The sequence below is a fragment of the Nycticebus coucang genome, chromosome X (assembly GCF_027406575.1).
Source record: "Nycticebus coucang isolate mNycCou1 chromosome X, mNycCou1.pri, whole genome shotgun sequence".
In the NCBI taxonomy this organism is placed as follows: Eukaryota; Metazoa; Chordata; class Mammalia; order Primates; family Lorisidae; genus Nycticebus; species Nycticebus coucang.
Genome location: NC_069804.1, coordinates 129,862,840 through 129,868,839, shown reverse-complemented (window position 1 = coordinate 129,868,839; position 6,000 = coordinate 129,862,840). Strand labels below are relative to the sequence as shown.

Here is a 6,000-nt window from a genome sequence, read left to right as displayed (position 1 = left end):
GCGCACCCGGCCCTGCCTCTCCACTGAGCATCCTTAGCAGCTGCCAAAGAAGCAGCCTCCTCCTCCTCCACCACCTCCTCTTCTCCTCCTCCTCCCGCCGCCGCGCCACCGCCGCCGTTGTGATCTCCCATCCCCTCTCATCCTCCCTCCTCCTCTAGTTCCTGCTCCTCCTCCCATCCCCGGCTCCTCCTGCCCAGCGGCGTAGGGCAGAACCCTCTGCAGCCGCTCGCCTTCGCTCGGGCCACGAAGACGCTGGAACAGGTCTGTGCGGGGGACGCTTTGTTGCGGTCCGCTGGAGCTCTGGTGGCCCCCAAAGCCGCTGGGAGGGCACGGGGCGAACGAGAGGGCAGATTATCTCTCAGTTTTCAGTCCTGCTGAATAGATGGGGGCGGGGGCGATAGGGTGGGCAAGCAGTGGGATTCCTCTGCCAGTTCGCCGTCCCTCAGGGTTCATGGCGAGGGAGCGCTGAAGCTGCCCGGACTTCTGCCCCCGCCCACCCCTAGAGCTCTCTTTCTTTGCGTCCCCACTCCCCGCATCCACTTCCCAGGGCTGAGCTTTCTCTTGTTCTGGGAACTCGCGATGGGGGCGGGGAGAGATGGATGGAGTTGATCCAGCGGGGCACCTGGGTGCTTGGGGCTTTGTTACACACACAAACACACACAAAAACCCAGTCCTCACTAGCTTCAAGCTCCAGGCTAAGCTGCAGTATGCCGGCGGTGGGGGGTGTGGGCCGGCACACTAGGGAAGTGAGAGAGTGTGAGGGGGCACTCCATGTGTGTTACTGGGCACACAGGCATGCAGGGTTGTGTGTCGGGGAGATAGCTTAGGGTTTGTGTAAGATTCGGTGACTGCAAGTTGGAGTGGGATGTGTGTGTGTGTGTGTGTGTGTGTGTGCGCGCGCGCGCGCGCGTGCTCCATGGGGCTGGCTACTCTTCGCATTACATGTCCTTGGGTCTCATCCCATGCCAAGCCAGACTGCAGCAACACGCAGGTGGATCAGGTCCAACCTGTTCTGCCCACATAGGAAGGGTAATGATGGTTTCAAAGTGATGGAAATCCCCCCAGCTGGGGCTGTTTCTTAGGACTTTCTGGGTGTGAAATTTTGCGCCAGGTTGACCAAGCCCTACTAGACATGGTTATTGTTCTCCCAAAGATGCCCAACTTTCTTAGCAGGTTTTCCTCTCTCAGCCAATGAGGATTCAAAGCTCCCACAGTGATCCCTGCAGTGCTTCCCCACAACCCCCTTTAATGAGTCGATCCTCATATCATGTCTTCCTTAATGCAATGAAGTTAGTGGTGTGCTCCGATGTAGCTGTGTGTTGGGAAGAAAAAGAGTAAACCAAATGCATGTGTGTATTAGCCATGGATTCGATTTAGAGGTGTTTTAATTTTCCTTGAACCATAAGGTGTGAACTGGTATGGTCAGTTTGTTTTTTTTTTTTCTTTTTTTTTTTATTGTTGGGGATTCATTGAGGGTACAATAAGCCAGTTACACTGATTGCAATTGGTCAGTTTGTTTTTATATAAAAAAAAATAAAAAAAATGAACAAAACTACTAAACCTTCTCTTTGATGTTGCTGTCTGTGGTTTTAATAAAGCATTGTTTTTCAGGGTCCAAAAATATACAGTTAAGAAGAATTATTAGTGAAACAGCTGACATTTATTGCATACCTGCTATGTGCTAGCAGTAATGTTAGGCATTGGAAGTAGAGAAATGAATAAAACATCATCTCAGCGCTCAGGGATTGCCACAGTCTGGTAGGCAAGATAGAGCGAGTAAATAGACAATTAGAGTCGAGTCTGACAAGGGGCAGGCAGGTACTGGGAAAGCATGGGGGAGGGGTGCTTTTCTGGGGTAGGACCTGTGATCAAGAAAGGCTTCATGGGCAAAGTGACCTTTGAGTCCAGTCTTGAATTAATTCACTAGGTTGCTAAGTAGAGAACAGTATTCTAAATTGAAGGGACAGCAGGTGTGAAAGCAGAGCGGTCCATAGTTAAGTAAGACTGCAGGGAGTCTTTGGAAGTGCGATGGTTAAATTCTCAACAAACTCAGAAAGAGTCTCTCTAGACTGGAATGGTGATTAATGGTAAATCCAAAAAAGCCAGTATTGCAGATTGATATGGATCAGTACATATCCCTATCTTAAGAAATGTCTGGCTCATGTACTTATATTAGTGTCTTTTGCTTTAAGCAAATCAGATATATGTAATTGTGAGTCTGTAAGGCAAATGAACTAAATGGACAGTATTCATACTGAGGAATTTGTTCCTTTACAAAAGGATTTATAATCAGATCTTCTTAATTAATGGTGCCTCTCTGACCTTTCCGGGGATTTTTAAAATAAAAAATCATTTATACAGGCTCAGCGCCTGTGGCTCAATCGGCTAAGGCTCCAGCCACATACACCTGGCGGGTTTGAATCCACCCGGGGCCCACCAAACAACAATCACGGCTGCAACCAAAACTTAGCCGGGCATTGTGGTAGGCGCCTGTAGTCCCAGCTACTTGGGAGGCGGAGGCAGGAGAATCGCTTGAGCCCAGGAGTTGGAGGTTGCTGTGAGCTGTGATGCCACAGCACTCTACCCGGGGCAACAGCTTGAGGCTCTATCTCAAAAAAAAAAAAAAAAATCAATTATACAGAATTTTTCACCTAGCCAATATATGGGTAAAGACAGGTATACCTGCATTACATTTACTTTTTGCACAAAAAAAGTTACCAATTCCAATGCAGGCATTTTTCTCTCATGTTGTGCGTGTTTAATAAATTCGAAATATGAAAATAACAGTAATAAATATTAAATCCATTGGCTGTGATCTTTTTATCATTAAAATTGTGTATAAAATACAAATTAATGAGGACAGGCTCTTCAGGGACTCTTACATTTTAGGTACTTTTAGTAGTGCCACTGGTAATTAACAATAGCACAAGATTTCTGTGCTGCATGTTAGAGTTTAAATGGATATATAATGACTACTCTAATTCTCATGCAATTAAGCCAGAACAGGGGCATATTCTGAGTCTCCTATTTTGTTGTGTTCATGCTGATTGCCTACATAGGTTGATGAATGGCACTAGGAGTGAGATGAGGAGATTGATGATTTCTAGTGGAAGTGCCTGGTGGGCACAAAATTATGCTAGTTAAGAGTATGAGCTCTGAGAACATGGATCAGCATCCTGAACACCCCCTACCTTAAATGAAGGCCCCAGATAGCCCTGGGTTTATTTGAAAGAAATGTCAGCAGGAGTGGGTGGGCTTCAATGGGCTTCCCTCCTAGTCTGGCCAATGCCCTGTTGCAGAGGTGATGGCCTAGGGTCCTTTGGGCTCATGAAAGTCCTTTGTTCACAGGATGCCAATACTAGATGGTACAGGCAATAACTCTAAGATATATTCCCCACAGCTTGGGCTAAAATGGAATTGATCTGTCTGCTGTGCTGATAACCAGATCAGTCTAGTGTCTAGAGCAGTGAATCCTGATGTGGGTTCCAAAAAAGGACTAGTTCTACAGTATGTTAGTCTCTCTCTCAATCTCAATCTCTCTCTCTCTCTCACACACACACACACAATCACAGAGTTTTGTGGCTAAGTTTGAGAAATTCTTCCGTAAACAGAAATGGCTTGTTTATTACAGGGCTTCTAAAGTTCTTTACTAGGCTAATGTATATTGTGACTCTCCAGGAGGATAAGATATGCACCATTTCTCAGATGTATTTGCCCACAGAACCTGATGTTTCGATAAGCATTTGGCTAGACTTGTGTTGAGAGAAACACCTTTTGGGCAATGCTGGACAAGAGCATTCTCTGCTGAATTTGGAGTTCAGAGGTTGTCAGCATCTTGCTGGGTAATCTTGGATGATGGGCTTTACCCCTGCAGGCTTTCCTTCCTCCCCCATCTGTAAAGTGAGGCTGATAATAATCATGCTCTTACTGTGATAGTGTGATGACAACTAAGACAATATCTCTTCAAGTACTTTGAGGTCCTTAGAAAAAAGGTTCTATATAAACTCTAGGTTGTTATGACAGGGAAGTGAAGAATTAAGGTAATTATCCTGATAATGCAGGCCCAAATCCTGTTTTTCTGCTGACTTATTGCACAGACTGCCTCCGTTTTCTCCTCTGCTTTGACTGCAAAGACCTATCCTCATTCAACCTTGAGTGACTCAGTTCTCTGGGCTTATTCCTTTCACATCCTGAAAATTTCAGTGTGGCCTTTAATTTCCTGGCGCAGAGGTATCATCAGTATAACCTTTAGAAAAAGCCCATCAATCTGAACACACCCTGCTGACCAGAGAACCCTGGAGGTGGGAATTAAGTTTAGTTGGAAAGTTGTTTTTATCCTTCAGACTCATTATCTTTCAGAAGCAGTTCTAAAGGGCCATCTCAGAAGCTAGCTGTGGCAGGGTTCATCTCCAGTGGCCCCAGTGCCCAATGTGGGCTGGAGTGCTATTTTGTTTGCAAAACAATTAACTTCTTATTATTTTTTTTAAGTCTCAAAAAATAGACAACTAATATTTATAAATAAAAGTAAAAGATAATTTCAAAAAAAAACAGATCATGCCAAGTCTTAGAGACAATAGAAAAAGAAGAAATACTTCAAAATCATTCTACTTGATCTGGATGAGTTAACTGATGACTCCATGCTGAATCTCAGAGTCAAAGCATTCTATAATAGACATACTCTTATTTGACAATGTGAGTGTTACTTTCTTTGCATTATTATTATTATTATTGCTTAATTTTCGATGCAGCAATTCTCTGATTTCTTTTCTGAATGTATTTATGCTCATTCGTTCTTTACGCTGTTTTTGTTTCTAGTCCTTATCTTAAACATTGTTATTGTTATTAAATTTTAAGCCTCTTTAATTTTGTGAAGGCAAAAAATGGAAACCTAATAAATACATGTATATGTAAAAATAAAAATAAAAAAGACAGGCTTTGTGAACACCACTTTTAGGGGTTCATTTCCTCGATGGGGAAGTTACTGCTTCTAGAGCGCTCTATTTTCTGTTTGGATGAGGAAAATGAGAACCAGAGAAGTGAAGTGAGTAGCCCAAGGTCGCACAGCTACCATATGACAGAACAGAAATCACTGTCACAGCTAAAACTCAGATCTGCCGCCTACTAGTGCTCCTCTGTTAGACGTAGCTGTCTTGCTGTGTTGTTCAGGGGACTGTGGGTTGGCTTGTGGAGTGGGACATGGAGGTCATGTCCAGTCTTGAACTGTGTGGGCTCTCACATGGCAGCTTTAACAGAAAGACAAGTTTCTAGTGGGCCATGCTTTTGTGTCTGCCTTTCCATTCCTCTTGAGTGTACAGTTGTCTGACTCACCAAGCCAAGGAGCCATTTGAAAAACTGAGGACTGAGTGGTGTTCTGCCCTAGATTCGGAGTGGATGATTCAGTTATCCTAGTCCCTCTACCTTGGTGGGGGCCTTTAAGGCCTTAACCTTTTTGTTGGGTAAAGAGCCCCTTTGAATGTCGAATGAAAGCTACTGATGCACTCCCAAGAGCTTTCAACCACTAATGCGTGGATGTAACTTCAGGACTGTGTAGGTCCAGAGCTCCTGCTCTGCTTGCTGTTGGTGGGGTACACAGCCTAGGGTCACTGGGAGATGCTCCCTAAATAGGAAGGGTTCCCAGAAGTAAAATTGCCAACCTTAATTTGGAGGGGATTGGAAATACTGGAATGAGTCTTGTGCCAAATAGAATGGGGCAGGGGGAGTTAAGTGTAATTTCTTTAGGATAAAAGATTGGGATTGAATCCTGAACTTGAGGTAAAGACAGAAAATGAATTTAAAGAAGCTATTGATGCCCCCTTCTCCTCAATCTTATGAAAGAAAGTGGGCAGGGGGAGAAGCAGGAAAAGTGGCAGTATATTTGGGAGGATAGGAAAGAGGGCTGATCCAGAAAGGGCGGCAATCATGCCACATTTGAGTGAAATGAAAACTCCTCCAAAAGAATGGGACACTTCTTCCCATTCTCTCTCCAGCTCTCCCCTTCTC

At 44.6% G+C, this 6,000-nt stretch overlaps 1 protein-coding gene across 1 annotated transcript in view; it reads left to right on the top strand.

Annotated features, from left to right (window-relative positions):
- Positions 1–207: 207 nt before the first annotated feature.
- Positions 208–6,000, top strand: part of PAK3 (p21 (RAC1) activated kinase 3) — a 290,487-nt gene continuing 284,694 nt past the window's right edge. Inside the window, exon 1 of the mRNA XM_053580206.1 lies at positions 208–261. The gene's annotated coding sequence lies outside the window, so the exon portion shown is untranslated. The remainder of the gene's footprint in view (positions 262–6,000) is intronic.